A 26,507-nucleotide genomic window follows, 5' to 3' on the forward strand; every position below is an offset into this window, starting at 1 on the left:
CGGAACATTGCGACCATCGGAAATATTGCGGCTATTGTTTTAAAAGCCAGAACAACTACCAGATACATAGGGGCTTCAGGGAGGGGAGGGGGGGGGGGGGGGGTTTGGGGTTAATTTACTCTTCCCCAGAGGCTGCTATTGTCTGTAGACACCAGGTGGGGGGTCCTGCTGAGCTTACACGACCATGCCAGGCAAGTGATTAATACAATGCTCCTACTGGTGTTGTTTTTTTGTTTGTTTTATTATAATAATGATTGACAGCAAGATGACACAGTGCACCTGTACTGGCTTTTCCTAAGTACTCCAGTCTGACTCCTAACCTAACTTAGGGTTTTATTCAGACCTGATCGCAGCAGCTAAATGTTTCTTAAATGGGCAAAACCATGTGCACTGCAGGTGGGGCAGATATAACATATGCAGAGAGATTTAGATTTGGGTGGGGTTTGTTCAAACTGAAATCTAAATTGCAGTGTAAAAATAAAGCAGCCAGTATTTACTCTGCACAGACACAAAATAACTCACCCAAATCTAACTCTCTCTGCACAAGTTATATCTGCCCCACCTGCAGTGCACATGGTTTTGCCCATTAGAGAACAATTTTGCTGCTGCGATCAGCTCTGAATTAGGCCCTTACGACATTTAGTTTATATAAGGCTATGCATCCCTTCCTCTGTTTTGTGCTGCCATATAGTTAGACAGTGCTGTTTCTTGCGGCTGGCGAGCCGTGCAACCGCACGGGGCGCCCGCCGCGGCACTTTACGGGTCTCAGATTCCCCCCTCCTCCCTTTTCCAGCGTACTCCTGCTCGGGGGGGCGGAGTTTTGCGGTATGACGCGGCTGCGTCATGACTTCACGACGCAACAGCGTCAATCCGCGAAACTCCTCCCCCCCGAGCAGTAGTACTCGGGAAAAGGGAGGAGGGGGAGCCAAGCAAGCTGTTAAGAGGAGGCGCCGGCGGCCGGCGCGAGGAGCGGAGAGATCTTCACATGTAAGTTGTTCATCTCTCCCCCCCCCTCCCTCTCCCTTCCTCCCCCCCCCCCACTTGACACTTGCCTGCCGTACTGCATAGAATGGGGACACTTTCCTGCCGTACTGTGCAAAATAGGAACACTTTCCTGCCTTACTGTGTAAAATAGGGACACTTTCCTGCCGTACTGTGTAAAATAGGGACACTTTCCTGCCGTACTGTGTAAAATAGGGACACTTTCCTGCTGCAATGTGTAAAATGGGGACTCTTGCCTGCCGCAATGTGTAAAATGGGGACACGTGCCTGCCGCAATGTGTAAAATGGGGACATGTGCCTGCCGCAATGTGTAAAATGGGGACACGTGCCTGCCGCAATGTGTAAAATGGGGACACGTGCCTGCCGCAATGTGTAAAATGGGGGCACGTGCCTGTCGCAATGTGTAAAATGGGGACATGTGCCTGCCGCACTGTGTAAAATGGGGACATGTGCCTGCCGCAATGTGTAAAATGGGGGCACGTGCCTGCCGTACTGTGTAAAATGGGGACACTTGCCTGCCGTGCTGTGTAAAATGGGGCCACTTGCCTGTTGTACTGTGTAAAATGGGGGCACGTGCCTGTCGCAATGTGTAAAATGGGGGCATGTGCCTGCCGTGCTGTGTAAAATGGGGACATGTGCCTGCCATGCCGTGTAAAATGGGGACGTGCCTGCCGCAATGTGTAAAATGGGGACATGTGCCTGCCGCAATGTGTAAAATGGGGGCACGTGCCTGCCGTACTGTGTAAAATGGGGGCACGTGCCTGCCGTGCTGTGTAAAATGGAGACATGTGCCTGTCGCAATGTGTAAAATGGGGGCATGTGCCTGCCGCAATGTGTAAAATGGGGGCACGTGCCTGCTGTGCTGTGCAAAATGGGGTCGCGTGCCTGCTGTAATGTGTAAAATGAGGACTTTTTTTTATCCTGTGGTGGCTGTGATGATGAGATCAGATGATGAAAAAGCCACGCCCATTTCAATGAGGCCACACACCCACACACATGCGCGCGCATGCTTTTCCTCTTTATATCTATGGGGGGGCGCATTTTTTTTATGTGAATGGGGGGGGGGGCGCATTTTTAAATCTCGCACTGGGAGCCAAATTGGCTAGAAACGGCCCTGTAGTTAGATCACAGTCACAGACAGTGTTGTCCTTAGCCACACAACCTAATCCTGAAGTGTCCTCTGTGAAAAGGTGCCAGAATCACAGAGAAAGGGATTTTTATGGAATTCAAAACACACAAGATCCAATGTCGGGAAGATGACGTTTTGCCTTGTTTTGAAATGAGAGTGTGGAGGGAAAACCCGAATCAGGACTTGGATTCACTCGGAATCGGCAAGTTTGGGTGGGTTTGGTTTCAGACTTTTCAGAAAACCGAACCCGCACATCTTTATTTAGAACCAAGTTGAAGTGCTACAACTGAACATGCAATATTATAGAAACTCTGCTCTAGCCTGTGTACTGGCAGGAGTAAAAAATCTGCTTGCTGATAAATGTGTGGCTCATCAGAATTACTTGGAGATTTCTTAGATTAATGTTGGATAGGTTTCATTTTCTAAAAAAGTTATGCATATGATCATACTAAAGTGTAGTTTAGTTTATATCTGTTGAAAGAGGAAACTCTGACTTGGGCCTAATTTTGCAATACTAGTCTTGCTGCAGGGGCCTGAATCAGATTTGTTCTAGACACAAAAGTACTTGCTTTTTTTGTTTTACTTACAAATCTGAATCAGGCCCCAGGATCAAGGCATTCATTCTTCATGAGGATACTTTGAATAAGGTGCTAGTCAAAAGTTTATGGACTCCACTTTTGATAACTAAAAGAGGTGCCAATGGTTTCTAAGCCACAGCCTGTTTTGATTGAAATGATTAATCCTTCTTATGTTTGCATATCCATTAATTAATAAGTTGAGAATTGCACATTGAGGGGCGAATGTGATAGGGTCAGAGTTTGCCAGAGGTGCGGGATGTCGGGCAATAATGGCTGCATTTTTAAAGCGGCAATCATTTACAAGCAAAACCAACCTGGTTTTGCCGTGTAAATGAATGCCGCTTTATAAGTACGGACAATCTCGTCCGACATCCCATACCTCTGACAAACTTGGACCCTATTACATGCCTCCTCATCTTCTTTTGGCACCTCAATTCCCTGCTATTTTGGAATTCCTTTAGATGATATGCTGTAAGGATAACATTTACTGGAAGTCAGGACAGAAACTCCAACTATGCCTCCCGGCTCCAACCAATAATACTGTTTTTATCCACTCACTTCTTTGCCTGAACTTCATATACCAACAGACGAGTGGCCCCTCCTGCATGAGACGTGGACTGTACTTGAAGCCTTACTTTTATATTGCCAGCAGCAGCATTGAGGAATCAGCCTTATTTGTTAAAAACAGCCGCAACCAGCGCTGTAGTTGATGGCCGTGTCACAGGAGCGGAGGCACACAGCCTGATGCCTTCGGCATTGGAGATCAGCAGCCAGGAGGAGATCCCCTCTAGCAGCCGGGAGGAGATCCCCTTACTTGAACTAAGAACTCTGATTCCTATACAGATATTCTGCTGAATTACATTTGAAAGTAATTTTTAGTTCTCAAAATTGGCTGCTTTACAAATTTGAATTTATATACTGTCTTAGTATATTTTATAACATCATGTGGCCAATGTGCTTGAAATTTTATCTGTGATAAAAATCTTTCTCTTCTAGTATAAAACAAATAATTAAAAGTGATATTTAGATTTTTTTAACAAAAATGATGTGTGTGTCATTTCGACTATAACTGGGTACTTGCCATTTTTTGGTTGTAACTAGCGCAATAGCCACACCGATATCCTTTAACTGTAAAGATTGTAACTCATCTTCCGGTATCCATGTGATAGGTTGCTAAGGTTGATAGTCAATAGGTCGACCCCATACAGTTGAAATGCATTAGGTTGACAGGTACAAAAGGTCAACATGGTCATTACGTCGACATGTAAGAGGTTGACAGTGCTTTAGGTCGACAGGTAAAAAAGGTGGACAGGTTCAAATGGTTGAAATGAAAGTGGTCAACGCACATATGGTCAACACACTTTTTATCTTTTACATTTTTTTTTATACTTTACCATCCACGTGGACTACGATTAGGAAGAGTAACTTGTGCCTAGTGCAGCACTAGTGTAATGAGGCACCATGCCTGAAGCGTGTTGAGCGAAGTAGGGTACATTAAGTGAGGGGATGTGGCAACTAATTGGGGTTACATGTGGTTAAACAAACAAAATGACCCCCCAAAACACCCAAAAAACAGTTTTTGTGTCCACCATTTCCATGTCAACCTTTTCATTGTGTTGACCTTTTGTACCTGTTGATCTTTTCAGGTGTCTAAAGGTGGGTACATACTAATAGATATATCTGCAGATCAATTGATCTGCAGATATATCTATGGACGGATCGGGCAGTGTGTTCAGCATACACACTGCCCGATCCGTCGGGGACGGAAGTCATGAACTGGGCGGGCATGTACACACGCCCACCCAGTTCAGCTGTCAATCACCGCCGGCCGCCGCAGCATGTGTACTGGCGGTCGGCCGACCGCCCCGTACACACACAGCGACGCGGCAATATATCGGTAGATATATTGGCCGTCGGCTGTGCTGCGCGGCCGACGCGATACGTCTGTGAACGACGGAGTTCACAGACGTATCGGCCATACACACTGGCCGACGGTCCCGCGATATATCGGCCAGTGTGTACGGGCCTTAACTTTTCACTGTCGACCATGTGCATGTCAACCATATGGGGTTGACTTAATGACTGTCAACTTTATATTGGTTGACCTAATGATCCACACCCTCATCTTCCATACGACTGCCCAATTGATCTCCTTGCTGATTCCCCACATTCCTTTTGGTGAAATATATTCTATGGGGGGTATCCAATTACCATTGACTGCGTGGTGTGTTGCTAGGCTGGATTACAGAATTCCGGAGCGGAGATCCATTCTCTACCAGGACCCCTAAGACTGGATGGTGCTTTTGTCTTTACGGTGATTATTGTTCTGTTTTAACACTTTTGGTGCTGTTATGTAAATGTGGTTACCTTTAAAGCGCTTGATTTATGTGTTTTATTCTTCTGCAATCCATGATCCGGAGAAGGGGCCTGCATACAGCCGAGGGCAGGTATGGATGGTACCTCTGCACCTGCAATGGCTACACACCCTTCTTTATGGTACTGGCTCTGGGCCCTCAAAGCCTTAATTCAGCACTGAGTATTGAAAACATACTGTATTTAGTACAATTAAAGCAATCCTTATGTAGGGTTTCTGTTTTTCTTGGTCTTCCTACCTTTAAATATTTAATTTATAATTTTCTTTTTTTGCCATTATAAAGACTATTGGTGCACACAAGAATGGATGGGTATAGGTTTCTATAACTATCTAACTTTATTTGTGACCTACAGTAAAAGATCATAAAAACTTCATGCAATATAGATGTCTTGATTTTCAAAATGATGGGAGCTCTAACTTCGGGTCACTGATTCTGGTATGGCCCACTCTTTAATGAACAGGTCACTGGTCTGCACTTTGAGTGTAACATTTGTTTATTCTAAGAATCCACAATTCCCAAATGGATGTAACCAAGCAATTTGCTGTTTACTCCCTAGAAATCATTTACTTGCTGTATTTTACAAGCTGCTAGACTGTGCCAGAAGGAGGTGGATGGCTCCGTCTCCTTCTATGAATATTGCAGTTTTTAAATATTAAATCTCACAGCAGAGCAAGTTCAGCTAATATGGATTTACATATCAAGAAAATTATCAATTAATTCCTTTCATTTTACTGTCACCTCAAACATACTGCCTAAGACAGCTGCCCCCAGGGTTTTTTTTATAAGCACAACCACAGTCACAAATACTCAGTGAAAATTAAAGAAATAAAGATATAAAGTTCATACACAAAAATAAAGTAATACATTATGAAAATATGTTTTGCTTTTTACAGAAGAAAATACATAAATAAGTGGCCATATCATTTAAACCACATTACAAATGTTAGTCTTAATAATTTTATTATATTTTTGCATGCTTCTTCTAACACCAATAATCCAAATTGCAATTTAAAACTTTACATGTGTTTTGTTCTTTTAACCACAAGTGTATGCTCTGTACATATCCTTTTTATTTGTTGCTTGCTATACATTGCTATTGAATTAAACATACCATCATAAACAAATAAATACATGCATAGGTATACATTTACGGACCTAATCTGTATATATTACTTTAGGAAGTCTGAATACCGGACATAAAAAAGATCAATTTGGAGATGTATTGATTATTGAATAGTTGTCCAGACAAGTCACTTAAATTGCAATATTGTGCTGAATACAGTGAAGTAGGCAGCCTAGAAGATTATTCTCCTTCTCGTTAAACAGTGAGTTGATTAAAATTCTGTACAACTCTGTAAGTCGGGGATCTTGGGAAGGAATTATTTATAGTTGTTGACAAATGTATTGTACATACGAAAATGCAAAAGTATAAAACCAAGTAACAAACATAAATGCTGACAGTTGTAATATTTATAATTGAATCAATCAATAAATAAAAAAGCCAAACAAACAACCATACTGTAATCTCTATCAAGCTGTACCCCTTGTCTCATGTCTGCACCTATCAGCCAAACTCATTAGTTTCTATGTGTGATTCATCATTTGTATATGTTTTTGGTAGACTTACAATTTGGCCTTTCAGAGTTTTGTGATATCTTATAAATGATGACTGTACTTCGATACTTAATTCTTACCTGTTGAACAATATCCAGATGTTCTTGTGAGCTGCTAAAGTTTTTCCCAATTTCAGAAAAACAAAAGGATTCTTGCTGACATGCATCAACCCAGCTCTGGTACTCTGTGGTTTGAGGAATTCGATCCAAGAAGATCCGAAAAGCTTCCCACACAGCCTCCTGACAGACTAAAGCCAAATAAAATAACACAGATTGTAGATATAGAGCAGATAGTGTGAAAAGTTCAACCATTAACATTCAACTTAACAAATGAGGTATATAACATCGAATTTTCACTCAGTATAACCTATTAAATCACTTTAAAAATGTTAATCCTCTTTGTATCATCTGATTTATTTATTCTGGTTGTAACTTGTTAAAACCTCAGATCATTGTTGATCAGGCTGCCACTAAGGGTCTACTGATGTTGGAGACCTGGACATTTGGGTACCAACACAATAATAAAAAATAATGGTTTGAATTTGAATATGATAAAATGTTTCCCATAATGTGGATACAGATCTCAAGACTAGTTGATTATCTAAGTTTAATTAAAAATTATGCAACCTCCAAATCAGCTGACATTGAAAGAATATGTGGCTAGTATACAGCAGTAGTAGTTCCAAGTTTCACATTTGTGTCCCAACAAATTTTTGTCCTGGAAATGTCCTTCTGTTTCAGCATTGTCCCATTTTGCAATAAAAATGTTTGTTGTTTTCTGCATGTTAAATGGGATCCTTACAATTTCGATTCATTGCTTAGTTTTTAAATGTTCATATTTATTAAAACAGAGTAATTAAAATGTATAAAAGTTATAATCAATTTCAATAGAAATTACAAGATGAAGATTACAGTGCTCCAAGTTATTAGCTTGCTTGACGTAACAAGATGCACTGACTCATGAGAGGGAGAGTGAATTTCAAGTATACTGTACTATGGAATGACAAAAGCTGAACTTGAAGAATGTATTGCCAAAATTTCATTTGTTCCACCATGAGGTCAACTTGTTATGTATTTATCCACATTTCGCTTATCTCTAAGGGAAAGTACACAACTGTGATCTAAAATGGTGCTTCCAACATTTGGACTATTTAGATTAAAATTCAGCACAGAGAAAATGGTAATTATGGTTGGTGTAGTGGATCATGAGTTCAAATTTGTGGTTGGAGTTACATACAGTAGTACTGTAAACATTTGCACCATCGACATGCATAACACTGACATGTTGAACATATCGTCATTCTTTCAATGTCAACATGATCTCATATAACACAACAAGCAGTGACAGTGATTATAGAAAATGCTACATTTACACTACACAATTCATACATAATAGCATTACAATTAAGTTTGTGAGCGCTGGACAGAAACCTCAATGTAGTTTGATGACGTTGGCATACTGTATCAGCGTTTCACTGCTGTGTTGATCTACAGCAGTCTCTTCCTGAGTTGCATCTATTATTGTCTGTGTGTGTTTTGGTGTGCCTTTGCAAGAATGTCAGTGCTTGAATTAGAGCAATGAATGAACATTCCATTTCTTATTAAACTTGGCAAGACTGGAAATTAAATCAGAGAGCTGTTAGTGCAAGTTTTTTGGGATAATACTATGAAGAAAATAGCAGTTTACCAGTGGGTGAAATGTTTTTCTGAGGCAAGAGAAAGTGTCACTGAAGAAGAGATATCAGGATGGCCAGCAACGTGCAGAACTGAAGAAAACATTGTAAAAGTTTGTCAAATTGTGCATCAAAATTGCCAGCTGTCAGGAGCATAGCAGAGCAAGTAAACACCAACCAAAATTCCTATTTGGAAGTACTGAAAAGGCTGCATGAAAGTTAGATGGAAATGACCCAAACTTTTTGCCGACAACTCATGGATCTTGCATCATGACAATGCACCCGCTCACATGGCACTGTCTGAGACTGAGTTTTTAGCTACTAAACAAATTACTGTGTTGGAACACCTTCCCTATTCACTGGATCTAGTCCCCAATTACGTTTTTCTGTTCCTGAAGCTAAAGGAAATATTAAAAGGTAGTCATTTTGATGACATTGATTACATCAGGGTAATATGAAAGCAGCTCTGAAGGCCATTCCACAAAACAAGTACCAAAATTATTTTCAAAGGTGGACTAGGCGCTGGACTAGGTGCTGGCATTGGTGCATAGCTTCCTAAGGATAGTACTCCGGCAACCACAGTGATATTCAGCAATGAGGTATGTAGCACATTTACTGTGATGAGTTCACAAACTTAATTGTCAGACCTTGTTGTACTTTAATGAGGAATCAAATACATAAATCTGTCTGTTTAATATATTTAATAAATACTAAGTCGCATCTGCTTTTAAAGTTACTCTTTTATCTTTGCTTTTTAAGTTACTAATAATGGGTCATTAGTAGTACTCCTATATATAAGGCGCGGAGGTTCGAGCAGTGCGCCTTTGGTGTATGATCCTGAAAAGGGGGAAGTGGCTAGCCTGAGAGGTGGTGTGTTTCACACCCTGTCTGCACAAAGCCTGTGGATTTTTTAATAAATATGAATGGCCTGGGGCACTATTTTATTTCTTAAGCAAAGCCTGGGTCTATTTTTTTTTTTTTAAACCAAGGTTCAGCCCAAGGATAGCTTTTTATAAATTGTGAACATGCTGCACATTAGTAGTTCCCCATGTACTGTACATGTTATGCCACACAGTAGTAATACCTCATGTACACATTACGCCATACAGTAGTAGTACCCCATAAACACATTATGCCACACAGTAGTAGTACCCCATGTACAAATGACATAACATAGTAGTAGTACCCCATATACATGTTTCACCACACAGTAGTAGTACTCCATGTACACATTACGCTACACAGTAGTAGTAGTACACCATGTAAACCTTTTGCCACACAGTAGTAGTACCCCATGTACAAATTACGTCACACAGTAGTAGTACCCTATATACAGATTACACCACACAGTAGTAGTACACCATATACACGTTATGCCACACCGTAGTAGTATCCCATATACATGTTATGCAAAACAGTAGTATAGTAGTACCCCATGTACACACTATGCCACAGAGTAGTAGTGCCCATTATACACATTATACAACACACTAATAGTGCCTATTACACACATTAGGCCAAACAGTAGTAATGCACATTATATACATTATGCCACACCATAGTAGTAAGCATTATGCCACACTATAGCAGTGTCATTATACATATGCCACACTGTAGTAATACCCCATATACACATTATGCCACAGAGTAGTACTGCCTATTATACATATTATGTCACACAGTAGTATTGCCTATTATGCCATATAGTACAAGAACAGGTCCACCATTCACCTTAAGGTCCTTAACATGGCTGAGACTGGAGACAGACAGAGACAGTCATATCAATTCTCATATGCGCATGGCAGATTTTACTTACAGCTGCCCTCCGGGACCCGTCTCCTTAGGGTAGACAGACACTGCAACTTCAAATAGGGAGGCAGGCAGAGCAGTTGTGATGATAGCCTCTGGGTCATCCTAGTCCTCAGTCCTCAAAATCTGAGTCCTCATTGCAGCCCCAGTTTGGCACACTTGTCATTTTGCCCATCAACCCCTCTCTGGCACCAACCCTGCCACTATGCAGATTCTTTTGTGGATTTAGAAACCTATGATGGTCTCACAACAACCTGTCTACCAAATTATGCTATCTCTGGCTGAATCTCAAATCCCCACTCCATCTTGCTTCTGTTGGCCTGGTGGCTGTTATCTCCTACCTCCTTATGAAAACCCTACTTTTATTGGCCAGGCGGAGTCTACTCATACCCACTCACCCAGAGCTGGTTCTAAGGTATTCAGCACCTTCCTGCAAACTATAAATTTGTGCACTCCTATAAATAGGAGAGGCAGTGGGTGACACTGGGGAGAGGCAGTCATGACAATCAGTGGATGACGCTGGGGAGAGGCAGTGGGAGACAGGCAGTAGGTGACTCTGGGGAGAGGCAGCGGGTGACACAGTGGGAGATGCTGGGGAGAGGTAGAAGGTGACACAGTGGGAGATGCTGGGAGAGGCAGTAGGTGACATAGTGGGAGATGCTGGGGATAGGCAGTGGGTAACATGCAGTAGGTGACACTCGGGAGAGGCAGTGGGGGACAGGCAGTAGTTGATGCTGGGGAGAGGCAATGGGTTACACAGTGGGAGATTCTAAGGATAGGCAGTGGGTGGCAGGCAGTGGGTGACACTGGGGAGAGGCAGTGGGTGACAGGCAGTAGGTGCAACTGGGGAAAGGCAGTGGGGGATAACAGTGGTTGACACCTGGGAGAGGCAGTGGGTGACAACATTGGGTGACACTTGGGAGAGGCAGTGGGTGACAGCAGTGAATGACACTGGTGATTGCAGTACAGTTACAGGATAGTTAGGGCAATACAGAACAATACAGATAAATTTAATATAGAGTGCTTAGGGCAGTAAAGGACTGTATAAAAGAGAGTGGATAAGACAGTACAGTATAATGCAGAGTGGTAAGGGAAGCACAGTACAGTAGGCAGAGTAGGCTGTGCTGCTGTTCTGGGGGCTGTGGGCAGGGGAACCTGTGTTGCTCTTCAGGGGGGGGGGGGCATATGTAGGCAGACGAGGTTGTGCTGCTATTCTGGGGGGCCTGTGGGCATGGGAGGCTGTGGTGTTATTCTTGAGGGCTGTTGGCAGGGGAGGCTATTCTGCTATCCTGGGTGGCAGGGGCCAGAGGAGTCTGTGCTGCTTTTTTGGTAGGGGGTGAAGGCTGTGAAGGTGCTGCGGTGTGCATGATAAGGACAGGAGTGCGAATTATTAGTTGGGGGTACCCACAATCACGGAGGGGACATACACATGTGTGTATGGGGGTTTGGAAAGCATGATTATGTGTGAGGCCCAGCGGATCGGTGCTGCAGTGCCCTGGGGTGACAGGCACAACCAGCGATGACTGTTACAGCAGAGCTGGTACGGCACCTCTCCAGCCTGGCACCTCCCTTCCTGCATTGCTTACTCAGCTGACTGCATTGCGCCGACCCTGCATTCACCCCTGGATGGTCCGGAGCACCGGGAGCAGATATGGAGAAGTGCAGTTTCAGTAGCCTACACAAACACCTGGCAGGATTACACTCCACTGGGTAGTACATTACCCTGGCTGGCAGTGCACCCCTCTGCTGGGCCTGTCACAGCACCAAGGGCATGTGCACCGATCGCCCGACCCTTGTTATGCATCTACCCCCCATTTTCACTATCATATCACAAATTAATTTGGGTTAGGTTCAGTTCTGAAACCTCAACATATTTTCTATAGACATGTTCATAATGTCACCATGAAACATGTCAACGTTTTTGGAATGTCTGCATTCTGAAATTATTATTGTTAGGGTTAGGCTGCAATTAGGGATAGGGTTAGAGTTAGACTGTGGGTTTGTGCTAAGCCAAGTTAGGGCTGCATTTAGGATTGTGCTTTGGTTAAGGTTAGGCTGTAGTTAAAGATAGGATTAAGCTGTGGTTAGGGTTAGATAGTATTGTTGACATTCATACTGTTGCATAATTGTAACATGTTGAGAATATTGACATAGGGAATGCTGACATGACCACTGTCAATTTTGAAACCCTGTCAACATTCACCATTTCAACATTCAGCATCCCATGTAATCAATAGATGGCATTATGTAGATATTGTCTGGCTGCAGCCCCTATTGCATCCTATGGGATCTAGAGGGATGGCGAAAAAGTAGGAAAAACTAGTAAGTTTTCTGACTTTTCTAACCACTTAAATATGGAGGCAACAGAATTAGTTCATTAGGTCATTTTAGTGGCAGGAATCTATAAGCACTTGTCCTATCCTAAGAGGCTGATCACCATGACTAGTGTGTGTACTATATTTTGCACTAGGAGTTGAGTTGTGTGAAGCACATTTGCATGAGCACACCCTCACTGTTCTCAGCCAAGGCTTTCATGCCCCCTCCATTATCCATTGTGCATCTTTAAACTTAGATGGCATAGGCATAGATTCATAAGAATATACTCTACAGTGCTACAGCAGAATAATGTAATGTTTTTGCCAGTCTATGGTGGTCATTCCGAGTTGATCGCTAGCTGCATTCGTTTGCTGTGCAACGATGAGGCAAAAAAATGGCACTTCTGCGCATGCGTATGCGGCGCAATGCGCACGCGCGATGTACTGTTACAACGAAAGATGTAGTTTCACACAAGGTCTAGCGAAGAATTTGAGTCACACTGCTGGCCGCAGAGTGACTGACAGGAAGTGGGCATTTCTGGGTGTCAACTGACCGTTTTCAGGGAGTGTTCGGAAAAACGTAGGCATGCCAGGAAAAACGCAGGCGTGGCTGGGCGAACGCAGGGCTTGTTTGTGACATCAGAACAGGAACTGAATAGTCTGAAGTCATCGCAAGCGCTGAGTAGGTATTGAGCTACTCTAAAACTGCACAAAAAAACTTTGTAGCCGCTCTGCGATCCTTTCGTTTGCACCTCTGCTAAGCTAAACTACACTCCCAGTGGGAGGCGGCATAGCGTTTGCACGGCTGCTAAAACCAGCTAGCGAGCGATCAACTCGGAATGACCACCCATATGAGCAGCATACTTTCTCTTCCTATTCACAGACACACAGCCAGTCACAATGCTCATTCGCTGACAGCAGAAGACAGTGATGAAAGAAGTGCACAGTCCAATCACTGTAAAATCAATGTAGAAGACACTCCACTTATCACCAAGATCCTCAGTCATACAGTATACAGTAATGAAAGAAGAAAAGTTTGGTGATTACACAGAACGTTGAATGATCTCAGTGGGAGCAGAAAAAGTGCTATATGAAAAATGTGTCCAGCATGAGATAGAGTGCACAAAGGTCAGTATGTTCAAAATGAGGAGAGCGAGGTGATTACAGAGTAGGTCATGGATAGTGTCTGTGTTGGAGAGGTGGATAGCAGCATCTGTGATGGTAAATATGAGCTTTGAAACCCATGTTGCAACTCCAGGAATTAACTCCTTCAATTGTTTATATGTATACATCAGTAATTAATTAATTCATCTAGTTACGAGGTCATGAACACAATAATAGGGTAGATTTTATTTCTTTCCTCTTTCTATTATCAGGGATCTTGATAAGCCATGTCTCTCCAAAAATTATGCATTTACACAATATATTACATAGGATATAACTAGTGTTATGTTCATGTGAAAATTCTATATCACAATGGGAGATGGTTCCAAGTTTTAAAATATACCATGTTTTTATAGTCAGTCATTTTTTTATATATTTGTATGGATTGCATTGAAGTATAGTTTGGATTGTGTGTCTGTCACAGGGGGATGTTTACATTATGCGTAGTTATTTCTCTGTAGTATCGCTTTGTGCAGGCTACAGAGAATGGAGTAAAAGCATTGCCACTTGCAAAAACCCAGTAGGCATTAACTTTAACCAATGAAACACAAAATGCAGGTAACCCGGCAAAATGGTATATTAACTGCAATTAGCTAAAAGTAAATAGGTGCCCATCATTTGTGTCTGTGACCTCTGTGACTATTCAGGCTGAACAGAAAGACAGCATACTCTGTCTTATTTCTGAATTACTGTACTTAAGAGTGAGGAAATGTTTTCCTTAATTTGGTAAAATGTGTATACAGTATTAATGTACTGTCTCATATAAAGTATAAAAGATGCTATTCATGATTTAAAGATCATTGTAAGACTATAGACCATGGATGTTGGTGCATACATATAAGTGCTGACATAAAAGTCTTAATTAGATTTGAATCAGAATTTTGGTGTCATTCTGGCATTATCAGCTGTTATCGATTGTGAATTGCCTCTCATGTACCTCCCAACATGTGTACTCTGTAAATAGAGACACTTCTTGCGTGGCCGAAAAGGGGGCATTGCTAAAAGATACGGGTGTGGCTTCACAGGCATGCTGTGATTGTGAGCCACGCCTCCAATTTTCATAGCTGTGGGGGCATAGCCAGCGCTCTGTGAGCTGCTGGCATGCCCCCAGTCCCTCTGTCTCATGTGAATAAATGATGTGTGCAAACACACATTGCCTATGCAACGCTGCTCTGCTAAGAATAGGCAGGAGCCTCCTAACTGCACCCCCACTCCACTGTGGGTCACTGCGACCCACGGGTGGTACAGCAGGACAGTCCCCAGAAAATGGGACTGTCCCGTGAAAATCGGGACAGTTGGGAGGTATGCTCTCATCACTCCTTCTCATCAACAGGTAAATTGAACAGTCACTACTCTCGCCATTATTAGTTATGTCATCAGCTGTTTTCAATTGTGAATTGACTGATTATCAGTCCTTCTCATCAACAGGTAAATTGAACAGTCACTACTCCCATTGAATGCAAGTGATATGGGGTTCAATTGCATAGCAGTTTTTATATTGCATAGCTAACTTGAACAATCACTACTACCATCAGATGCAAGTGACATAGGATTTTCTATTGCATAGCAGTGTTTATATTGCGTGGGTAAATTCAAAGTCACTACCTCCATTAGATGCAAGTGAAATAGGATTCTATTGCATAGCAGTGTTTGTAATGAATGGGTAAATTGAATAGTTCTTTTTTTTTTCTCTCTTCTTTGTTAAGCTCCAGTTGTCTGCTATGTTGGTATGCCATGCATGTCTATGTAAGCTAATTTATTTCTAGGGCTTTTAATAAAATATGTTTTGGTAGGAGTTTGTAATCATTGCATTCACATGGCACATTTCACTATTTAAAGATCACTGTAAGTGTATATGCCCTGGGTGTTGGTGCTAACACATAAGTGCTGACATAAAAGTGTTATTTAAATTTCAATCATAATACTGGCATTATACTGGCATTAAACCAAAGGTAATCTGAAGTGAAATATACTATAAGCCACCACTACCACAGATGGACTGCATTAAATCACAACTTTATGTAATTAATTTCTCATGCTGCAAAGTCTATTCTGCATTTCATGCATATCATCTGTGTTTTTAAATTATGAAATGTCCTCTCCATTCTGCACTCTACCAATTTACAAACATAGAATTTGACGGCAGATAAGAACCACCTGACCCACCTAGTCTGACCCTTTTTATACCATATTTTTATCTCAAACCTTTTTTGATCCTAATTTCTTTGTAAGGATATCCTTATGTCTATCCCATGCATGTTTAAATTGCTCTACTGTCTTAAGGTGTGTACACACGGTGAGATTTCAGCTATGTCCAATTCTCACTATGCGATATTGACTGTGGTCAGTATCGCAAGCCTGGATGACTGTGCTTGCGATACTGGCTGTGTACGATTTTGGCTAAGTGTTAATTTTGACTATACTTTTATACTAGTCAAAATTTACTTGCCTCACAGTATATCTAGGCTTGTGATACCGACCTCGCGAGAGCGTGCATCAGTATCGCATTGGGATCACAAGGTGACTTTCACCTTGCGATCTGCACTAACTTTCCTTGTGATTTTGACTATATAGTCAAAAATGCAAGAAAAAAATCTTACCATGTGCACACACCTTTAGACTCTACCACCTCTGATGGGAGGTTATTGTACTTGTCCACTACCCTTTCTGTGAAGTCATTTTTCCTCAAATTTCCCCTGAACCTAACTCCCTCCAGTTTCAGTGCATGTCCTCGTGTCCTATTGCTTCTCTTCATTTGAAGAATGTTTCCCTCCTGGACTTTGTTAAAACCCATGATATATTTGAAAGTTTCTATCAAGGCCCCCCTTTCTACTCTCTGCTCCAAACTATATATAAATATATATTGAGATTTTTTGATCTTTCTGGGTATGTTTTGTCATGTAGGCCATACACCTTTTGAGTTGCCCTTTTTTGTACAGTCTCTAATGTATAACATCCTTTTGAAGATATGGCTTCTAGAATTGAACACAGTATTCTAGATGAGGCCGTACCAATGACCTATACAGTGGCATTATTACTTCTTTCTTTCTGCTGCTGCTCTTTCTCCCAATGTAGTCAAGCATCTGACTAGTCTTCCTCATTGCTTTATTACATTGCTAGCCTGCCTTTAAGTCACCTGAAATAGTGAATCCTAGATCCCTTTCCTCCTCAGTAGTTTCCAGTATAGGGCCATTAATACTATATTTAGCCTTTGGATTTTTTGAGACCAAGTGCATGATTTAGCATTTTTTGGCATTAAACTGTAATTGCCACACTCTTGACCATTCCTCTAGTCTACCTAAATCCTCAATCATTTGTTTTACCCCTCCTGGTGTGTCTACCGTGTTGCATACCTTTATGTCATCTGCAAACATGCATGATTTCCCTACAATGCCATTTGCAGTGTCATCAATAAAGATATTAAAAAGCACTAGTCCAAGTACAGATCACTGGGGTACTCCACTGGTAACATTTCCCTCCTGTGAATGCACTCCATTTACTACAACTCTCTGTTTTCTATCCTGCAACCAAAATCTTATCCATTCCACAATCTTAGGAGCCAATCCCAAGCTTTTGAGTTTATTTAGCAGTCTGTGATATGGAACAGTGTCAAAAGCCTTAGTAATGTCTAGATAAGCTATATCCACCTTTATCCATCACTTTAGTCACACAGTCAAAAAAGTCAGTAAGGTTTGTTTGACATGATCTCCCCCCAATGAATCCATGCTGTTTGGAATCATGTAAATTGCTGGATTTGAGATAATCTATACATTTCTTTTCTTTTAAAAATGTTTCCATCAATTTCCCTACTACTGATGTAAAAGTCACTGATCTGTAGTTGTTTGCCTCTTCCTTGCTTCCACTTTTGTGCAGTCGGACTACATTCACTCTTTGCCAGTCCTCTAGAATTACTCCTGTAGCTAATGACTGGTTGAATAATTCTGTAAATGGTGCTACCAGCACCTCTTTAAGCTTTTTTACTATCCTTAGATGTATCTGGCCTCATAGATTTGTCCACTTTAAGCTTTGAGAGTTCTGTTAAGACTTTTTCCTGTGTACATGTACTTGTTTAATTTTCCTGAATATCCTTGCAACTTAACTGTGGCCCCTTCTCCTCTCTTTCAGTAGTGAATACCGAGCAAAAATAATTATGAAGATGATCTGCTATTACATTGTCTCCCTCAACAATACTCCCAGTCTCTGTCTTTAGTTTTATTATTCCACGTTCTGTTTTTCTCCTATCGCTTATATACCTTAAAAAAGTTTAAATGAGCGAGGGACTGCATAGGACAGAGAGAATATAAGCACCCTGTTTGTTATGAAGCTGAGCTGGCTGAAACTGGTTTTTTAGTTTGCTAGGGGTGAAGAGGAGGTTAAGGCTGTCAATCAATCATTTAGCCAATGGAATTTGTTTGGTAGGCGGGTCGTTTGAGTTTATATAGGGCAGGGCTGAGGAATTCAAATTCCTCTTGCCATTTTGGGATCCCTGGATGTGGTATTGTATTGGTATCATTCACACAGGTTTTTCAGCTTGTTTGATATTTAGCTAGAAGTTTAAGTTTTCCAGTTACAGTCCTTAATATTATTGGGTTAACTCATAATTTACTAAACTGAATAATATTGTTGTTTTATAAGAAAGTTTATATTCAATTTCTTGTCAGGTATTTGTCAGGGTGTTGTATTTTACCTCAGGATGCCCCGTCCCCGTCGTAGTGCTCCCCCCCCTCGCCGTTTGGTTGAGGCAGCCAGGCAGCTTGCAGCCGCTGCTGCTTCTCCGGCGGTGAGAGGAGCCCGGCGCTTCACTGTGCGCGGGTCTCGTCGCACAATCACCACCGCCGGAGCTCCGTCAGCCGCGGCTGCGGCTGGCGTGCCAGCGTCTCCCTCCCCTTCGGTGCTGCGGGCATGGCTGGCAAGTGCGTCTGCCAGTCCGGCAGGCACCCCCCGCCGGCCATCCTCAGTAGTAGTTAGTGAGTCGGGGGTCTCGGCGGCAGCGGCGATAAGCCCCGCCCCCGACTCCATTTTAGTTAGCAACGCTGCCTTGCAGTCATCACCCACAGCTTCAGGAGCTGGGGGGGTGATTGCGGGCAGTAACAATCAGTCACCAGCATTTATGCAAGGGGGAGTGAATTTATTAAGCTCCCCCACATCTGGAGGTGTTGGGAATGTTGGGAGGCATTCAGTGAATGCTCCTAGCATTACTAACCAGCGGAGAGGGATGATGACAGGCATGGATGCAACAGGGGCTTTATACAGAATGCAGGCCCCTATACACAATCAAGCCGTAGGCGGTGCGCAGCCCACGCAGGTAGCTTGGTCGCCATATTTTAATCAAGTTGATCAGCAGTTAATGCATTTGCCTTTCGCAGGGCAACAGCAGTTTTTTAACCCTCAATTACATCAAAACGTAGGCCAATTTTATCAGCCGCATATCGTTCCAAATTTTGCCTGGTTTGCATCGGCTCCGCAGTTAATTAATCAATTCGGGCAATTAGTTAAAGCAATACCGAGCCAATTTGCAAACTCGCAGCATTTTGGTTTACCACCTTTGCCTCAGGCCCCTCCCCCGGTTAGGCCTCCGTCCCCGAGGCAGTCGCCTGTTATCATGCCTCTTTTGCTTCCTGGGGTGCAGACGCCATTGGATGCACCTACGGTGTCAGATTCATCTGCTCAGGCAGGGATTAATGCAGTTTTATTAAGCCCGCAGGTTGTACCTTCTCAGGCAGTGTCGTTAGATGCGTTGACTACAGTGGACCCACAAGCAACGAGTCAAGATGCGGTGGGCGCGCCGCACAACGAGGGACAAGCGAGTACAGGGGATTTGGATTAGAGATGAGCGCCGGAAATTTTTCGGGTTTTGTGTTTTGGTTTTGGGTTCGGTTCCGCGGCCGTGTTTTGGGTTCGACCGCGTTTTGGCAAAACCTCACCGAATTTTTTTTGTCGGATTCGGGTGTGTTTTGGATTCGGGTGTTTTTTTCAAAAAACACTAAAAAACAGCTTAAATCATAGAATTTGGGGGTCATTTTGATCCCAAAGTATTATTAACCTCAAAAACCATAATTTACACTCATTTTCAGTCTATTCTGAATACCTCACACCTCACAATATTATTTTTAGTCCTAAAATTTGCACCTAGGTCGCTGGATGACTAAGCTAAGCGACCCTAGTGGCCGACACAAACACCGGGCCCATCTAGGAGTGTCACTGCAGTGTCACGCAGGATGTCCCTTCCAAAAAACCCTCCCCAAACAGCACATGACGCAAAGAAAAAAAGAGGCGCAATGAGGTAGCTGTGTGAGTAAGATAAGCGACCCTAGTGGCCGACACAAACACCGGGCCCATCTAGGAGTGTCACTGCAGTGTCACGCAGGATGTCCCTTCCAAAAAACCCTCCCCAAACAGCACATGACGCAAAGAAAAAAAGAGGCGCAATGAGGTAGCTGTGTGAGTAAGATAAGCGACCCTAGTGTCCGACACAAACACCGGGCCCATCTAGGAGTGTCACTGCAGTGTCACGCAGGATGTCCCTTCCAAAAAACCCTCCCCAAACAGCACATGACGCAAAGAAAAAAAGAGGCGCAATGAGGTAGCTGTGTGAGTAAGATAAGCGACCCTAGTGGCCGACACAAACACCGGGACCATCTAGGAGTGGCACTGCAGTGTCACGCAGGATGTCCCTTCCAAAAAACCCTCCCCAAACAGCACATGACGCAAAGAAAAAAAGAGGCGCAATGAGGTAGCTGTGTGAGTAAGATAAGCGACCCTGGTGGCCGACACAAACACCGGGCCCATCTAGGAGTGTCACTGCAGTGTCACGCAGGATGTCCCTTCCAAAAAACCCTCCCCAAACAGCACATGACGCAAAGAAAAAAAGAGGCGCAATGAGGTAGCTGTATGAGTAAGATAAGCGACCCTAGTGGCCGACACAAACACCGGGCCCATCTAGGAGTGGCACTGCAGTGTCACGCAGGATGTCCCTTCCAAAAAACCCTCCCCAAACAGCACATGACGCAAAGAAAAATTAAAGAAAAAAGAGGTGCAAGATGGAATTGTCCTTGGGCCCTCCCACCCACCCTTATGTTGTATAAACAGGACATGCACACTTTAACCAACCCATCATTTCAGTGACAGGGTCTGCCACACGACTGTGACTGAAATGACGGGTTGGTTTGGACCCCCACCAAAAAAGAAGCAATTAATCTCTCCTTGCACAAACTGGCTCTACAGAGGCAAGATGTCCACCTCATCATCATCCTCCGATATATCACCGTGTACATCCCCCTCCTCACAGATTATCAATTCGTCCCCACTGGAATCCACCATCTCAGCTCCCTGTGTACTTTGTGGAGGCAATTGCTGCTGGTCAATGTCTCCACGGAGGAATTGATTATAATTCATTTTAATGAACATCATCTTCTCCACATTTTCTGGATGTAACCTCGTACGCCGATTGCTGACAAGGTGAGCGGCGGCACTAAACACTCTTTCGGAGTACACACTTGTGGGAGGGCAACTTAGGTAGAATAAAGCCAGTTTGTGCAAGGGCCTCCAAATTGCCTCTTTTTCCTGCCAGTATAAGTACGGACTGTGTGACGTGCCTACTTGGATGTGGTCACTCATATAATCCTCCACCATTCTTTCAATGGTGAGAGAATCATATGCAGTGACAGTAGACGACATGTCCGTAATCGTTGTCAGGTCCTTCAGTCCGGACCAGATGTCAGCATCAGCAGTCGCTCCAGACTGCCCTGCATCACCGCCAGCGGGTGGGCTCGGAATTCTGAGCCTTTTCCTCGCACCCCCAGTTGCGGGAGAATGTGAAGGAGGAGATGTTGACAGGTCGCGTTCCGCTTGACTTGACAATTTTCTCACCAGCAGGTCTTTCAACCCCAGCAGACTTGTGTCTGCCGGAAAGAGAGATCCAAGGTAGGCTTTAAATCTAGGATCGAGCACGGTGGCCAAAATGTAGTGCTCTGATTTCAACAGATTGACCACCCGTGAATCCTTGTTAAGCGAATTAAGGGCTCCATCCACAAGTCCCACATGCCTAGCGGAATCGCTCCGTGTTAGCTCCTCCTTCAATGTCTCCAGCTTCTTCTGCAAAAGCCTGATGAGGGGAATGACCTGACTCAGGCTGGCAGTGTCTGAACTGACTTCACGTGTGGCAAGTTCAAAGGGCATCAGAACCTTGCACAACGTTGAAATCATTCTCCACTGCGCTTGAGACAGGTGCATTCCACCTCCTATATCGTGCTCAATTGTATAGGCTTGAATGGCCTTTTGCTGCTCCTCCAACCTCTGAAGCATATAGAGGGTTGAATTCCACCTCGTTACCACTTCTTGCTTCAGATGATGGCAGGGCAGGTTCAGTAGTTTTTGGTGGTGCTCCAGTCTTCTGTACGTGGTGCCTGTACGCCGAAAGTGTCCCGCAATTCTTCTGGCCACCGACAGCATCTCTTGCACGCCCCTGTCGTTTTTTAAAAAATTCTGCACCACCAAATTCAAGGTATGTGCAAAACATGGGACATGCTGGAATTTGCCCATATTTAATGCACACACAATATTGCTGGCGTTGTCCGATGCCACAAATCCACAGGAGAGTCCAATTGGGGTAAGCCATTCCGCGATGATCTTCCTCAGTTGCCGTAAGAGGTTTTCAGCTGTGTGCGTATTCTGGAAAGCGGTGATACAAAGCGTAGCCTGCCTAGGAAAGAGTTGGCGTTTGCGAGATGCTGCTACTGGTGCCGCCGCTGCTGTTCTTGCGGCGGGAGTCCATACAACTACCCAGTGGGCTGTCACAGTCATATAGTCCTGACCCTGCCCTGCTCCACTTGTCCACATGTCCGTGGTTAAGTGGACATTGGGTACAACTGCATTTTTTAGGACACTGGTGAGTCTTTTTCTGACGTCCGTGTACATTCTCGGTATCGCCTGCCTAGAGAAGTGGAACCTAGATGGTATTTGGTAACGGGGGCACACTGCCTCAATAAATTGTCTAGTTCCCTGTGAACTAACGGCGGATACCGGACGCACGTCTAACACCAACATAGTTGTCAAGGCCTCAGTTATCCGCTTTGCAGCAGGATGACTGCTGTGATATTTCATCTTCCTCGCAAAGGACTGTTGGACAGTCAATTGCTTACTGGAAGTAGTACAAGTGGGCTTACGACTTCCTCTCTGGGATGACCATCGACTCCCAGCAGCAACAACAGCAGCGCCAGCAGCAGTAGGCGTTACACGCAAGGATGCATCGGAGGAATCCCAGGCAGGAGAGGACTCGTCAGAATTGCCAGTGACATGGCCTGCAGGACTATTGGCATTCCTGGGGAAGGAGGAAATTGACACTGAGGGAGTTGGTGGGGTGGTTTGCGTGAGCTTGGTTACAAGAGGAAGGGATTTACTGGTCAGTGGACTGCTTCCGCTGTCGCCCAAAGTTTTTGAACTTGTCACTGACTTATTATGAATGCGCTGCAGGTGACGTATAAGGGAGGATGTTCCGAGGTGGTTAACGTCCTTACCCCTACTTATTACAGCTTGACAAAGGCAACACACGGCTTGACACCTGTTGTCCGCTTTTCTGTTGAAATACCTCCACACTGAAGAGCTGATTTTTTTGGTATTTTCACCAGGCATGTCAACGGCCATATTCCTCCCATGGACAACAGGTGTCTCCCCGGGTGCCTGACTTAAACAAACCACCTCACCATCAGAATCCTCATGGTCAATTTCCTCCCCAGCGCCAGCAACACCCATATCCTCCTCATCCTGGTGTACTTCAACACTGACATCTTCAATCTGACTATCAGGAACTGGACTGCGGGTGCTCCTTCCAGCACTTGCAGGGGGCGTGCAAATGGTGGAAGGCGCATGCTCTTCACGTCCAGTGTTGGGAAGGTCAGGCATCGCAACCGACACAATTGGACTCTCCTTGTGGATTTGGGATTTCGAAGAACGCACAGTTCTTTGCGGTGCTTTAGCCAGCTTGAGTCTTTTCAGTTTTCTAGCGAGAGGCTGAGTGCTTCCATCCTCATGTGAAGCTGAACCACTAGCCATGAACATAGGCCAGGGCCTCAGCCGTTCCTTGCCACTCCGTGTGGTAAATGGCATATTGGCAAGTTTACGCTTCTCCTCCGACAATTTTATTTTAGGTTTTGGAGTCCTTTTTTAACTGATATTTGGTGTTTTGGATTTGACATGCTCTGTACTATGACATTGGGCATCGGCCTTGGCAGACGACGTTGCTGGCATTTCATCGTCTCGGCCATGACTAGTGGCAGCAGCTTCAGCACGAGGTGGAAGTGGATCTTGATCTTTCCCTAATTTTGGAACCTCAACATTTTTGTTCTCCATATTTTAATAGGCACAACTAAAAGGCACCTCAGGTAAACAATGGAGATGGATGGATACTAGTATACTTATTGATGGACTGCCGAGTGCTGACACAGAGGTAGCTACAGCCGTGGACTAACGTACTGTGTCTGCTGCTAATATAGACTGGATGATTGATAATGAGATGAAATCAATATATATATGTATGTATATATAATATCACTAGTACTGCAGCCGGACAGGTAGATAATATATTTATTAGGTAATGATGACTGATGACGGACCTGCTGGACACTGTCAGCTCAGCAGCACCGCAGACTGCTACAGTAAGCTACTATACTATAGTAGTATGTACAAAGAAGAAAGAAAAAAAAAAAACCACGGGTAGGTGGTATACAATTATGGATGGACTGCCGAGTGCCGACACAGAGGTAGCTACAGCCGTGGACTAATGTACTGTGTCTGCTGCTAATATAGACTGGATGATTGATAATGAGATGAAATCAATATATATATGTATGTATATATAATATCACTAGTATTGCAGCCGGACAGGTAGATAATATATTTATTAGGTAATGATGACTGATGACGGACCTGCTGGACACTGTCAGCTCAGCAGCACCGCAGACTGCTACAGTAAGCTACTATACTATAGTAGTATGTACAAAGAAGAAAGAAAAAAAAAACCACGGGTAGGTGGTATACAATTATGGATGGACTGCCGAGTGCCGACACAGAGGTAGCTACAGCCGTGGACTAACGTACTGTGTCTGCTGCTAATATAGACTGGATGATTGATAATTAGATGAAATCAATATATATATGTATGTATATATAATATCACTAGTACTGCAGCCGGACAGGTAGATAATATATTTATTAGGTAATGATGACTGATGACGGACCTGCTGGACACTGTCAGCTCAGCAGCACCGCAGACTGCTACAGTAAGCTACTATACTATAGTAGTATGTACAAAGAAGAAAGAAAAAAAAAAACCACGGGTAGGTGGTATACAATTATGGATGGACTGCTGAGTGCCGACACAGAGGTAGCTACAGCCGTGGACTAACGTACTGTGTCTGCTGCTAATATAGACTGGATGATTGATAATGAGATGAAATCAATATATATATGTATGTATATATAATATCACTAGTACTGCAGCCGGACAGGTAGATAATATATTTATTAGGTAATGATGACTGATGACGGACCTGCTGGACACTGTCAGCTCAGCAGCACCGCAGACTGCTACAGTAAGCTACTATACTCTATAGTAGTATGTACAAAGAAGAAAGAAAAAAAAAAAAACCACGGGTAGGTGGTATACAATTATGGATGGACTGCCGAGTGCCGACACAGAGGTAGCTACAGCCGTGGACTAACGTACTGTGTCTGCTGCTAATATAGACTGGATGATTGATAATGAGATGAAATCAATATATATATGTATGTATATATAATATCACTAGTACTGCAGCCGGACAGGTAGATAATATATTTATTAGGTAATGATGACTGATGACGGACCTGCTGGACACTGTCAGCTCAGCAGCACCGCAGACTGCTACAGTAAGCTACTATACTATAGTAGTATGTACAAAGAAGAAAGAAAAAAAAAACCCACGGGTAGGTGGTATACAATTATGGATGGACTGCTGAGTGCCGACACAGAGATAGCTACAGCCGTGGACTAACGTACTGTGTCTGCTGCAAATATAGACTGGATGATTGATAATGAGATGAAATCAATATATATATGTATGTATATATAATATCACTAGTACTGCAGCCGGACAGGTAGATAATATATTTATTAGGTAATGATGACTGATGACGGACCTGCTGGACACTGTCAGCTCAGCAGCACCGCAGACTGCTACAGTAAGCTACTATACTCTATAGTAGTATGTACAAAGAAGAAAGAAAAAGAAAAAAACCACGGGTAGGTGGTATACAATTATGGATGGACTGCCGAGTGCCGACACAGAGGTAGCTACAGCCGTGGACTAACGTACTGTGTCTGCTGCTAATATAGACTAGATGATTGATAATGAGATGAAATCAATATATATATGTATGTATATATAATATCACTAGTACTGCAGCCGGACAGGTAGATAATATATTTATTAGGTAATGATGACTGATGACGGACCTGCTGGACACTGTCAGCTCAGCAGCACCGCAGACTGCTACAGTAAGCTACTATACTATAGTAGTATGTACAAAGAAGAAAGAAAAAAAAAACCACGGGTAGGTGGTATACAATTATGGATGGACTGCTGAGTGCCGACACAGAGGTAGCTACAGCCGTGGACTAACGTACTGTGTCTGCTGCTAATATAGACTGGATGATTGATAATGAGATGAAATCAATATATATATGTATGTATATATAATATCACTAGTACTGCAGCCGGACAGGTAGATAATATATTTATTAGGTAATGATGACTGATGACGGACCTGCTGGACACTGTCAGCTCAGCAGCACCGCAGACTGCTACAGTAAGC

At 43.4% G+C, this 26,507-nt stretch overlaps 1 protein-coding gene across 1 annotated transcript in view; it reads right to left on the reverse strand.

Annotated features, from left to right (window-relative positions):
• Positions 1-26,507, reverse strand: part of IMPG1 (interphotoreceptor matrix proteoglycan 1) — a 511,490-nt gene that overhangs the window by 391,615 nt on the left and 93,368 nt on the right. The window contains exon 3 of the mRNA XM_063916848.1: positions 6,779-6,945. The gene's annotated coding sequence lies outside the window, so the exon portion shown is untranslated. The remainder of the gene's footprint in view (positions 1-6,778; positions 6,946-26,507) is intronic.

The sequence above is a fragment of the Pseudophryne corroboree genome, chromosome 4, assembly GCF_028390025.1.
Source record: "Pseudophryne corroboree isolate aPseCor3 chromosome 4, aPseCor3.hap2, whole genome shotgun sequence".
Lineage (NCBI taxonomy): Eukaryota > Metazoa > Chordata > Amphibia > Anura > Myobatrachidae > Pseudophryne > Pseudophryne corroboree.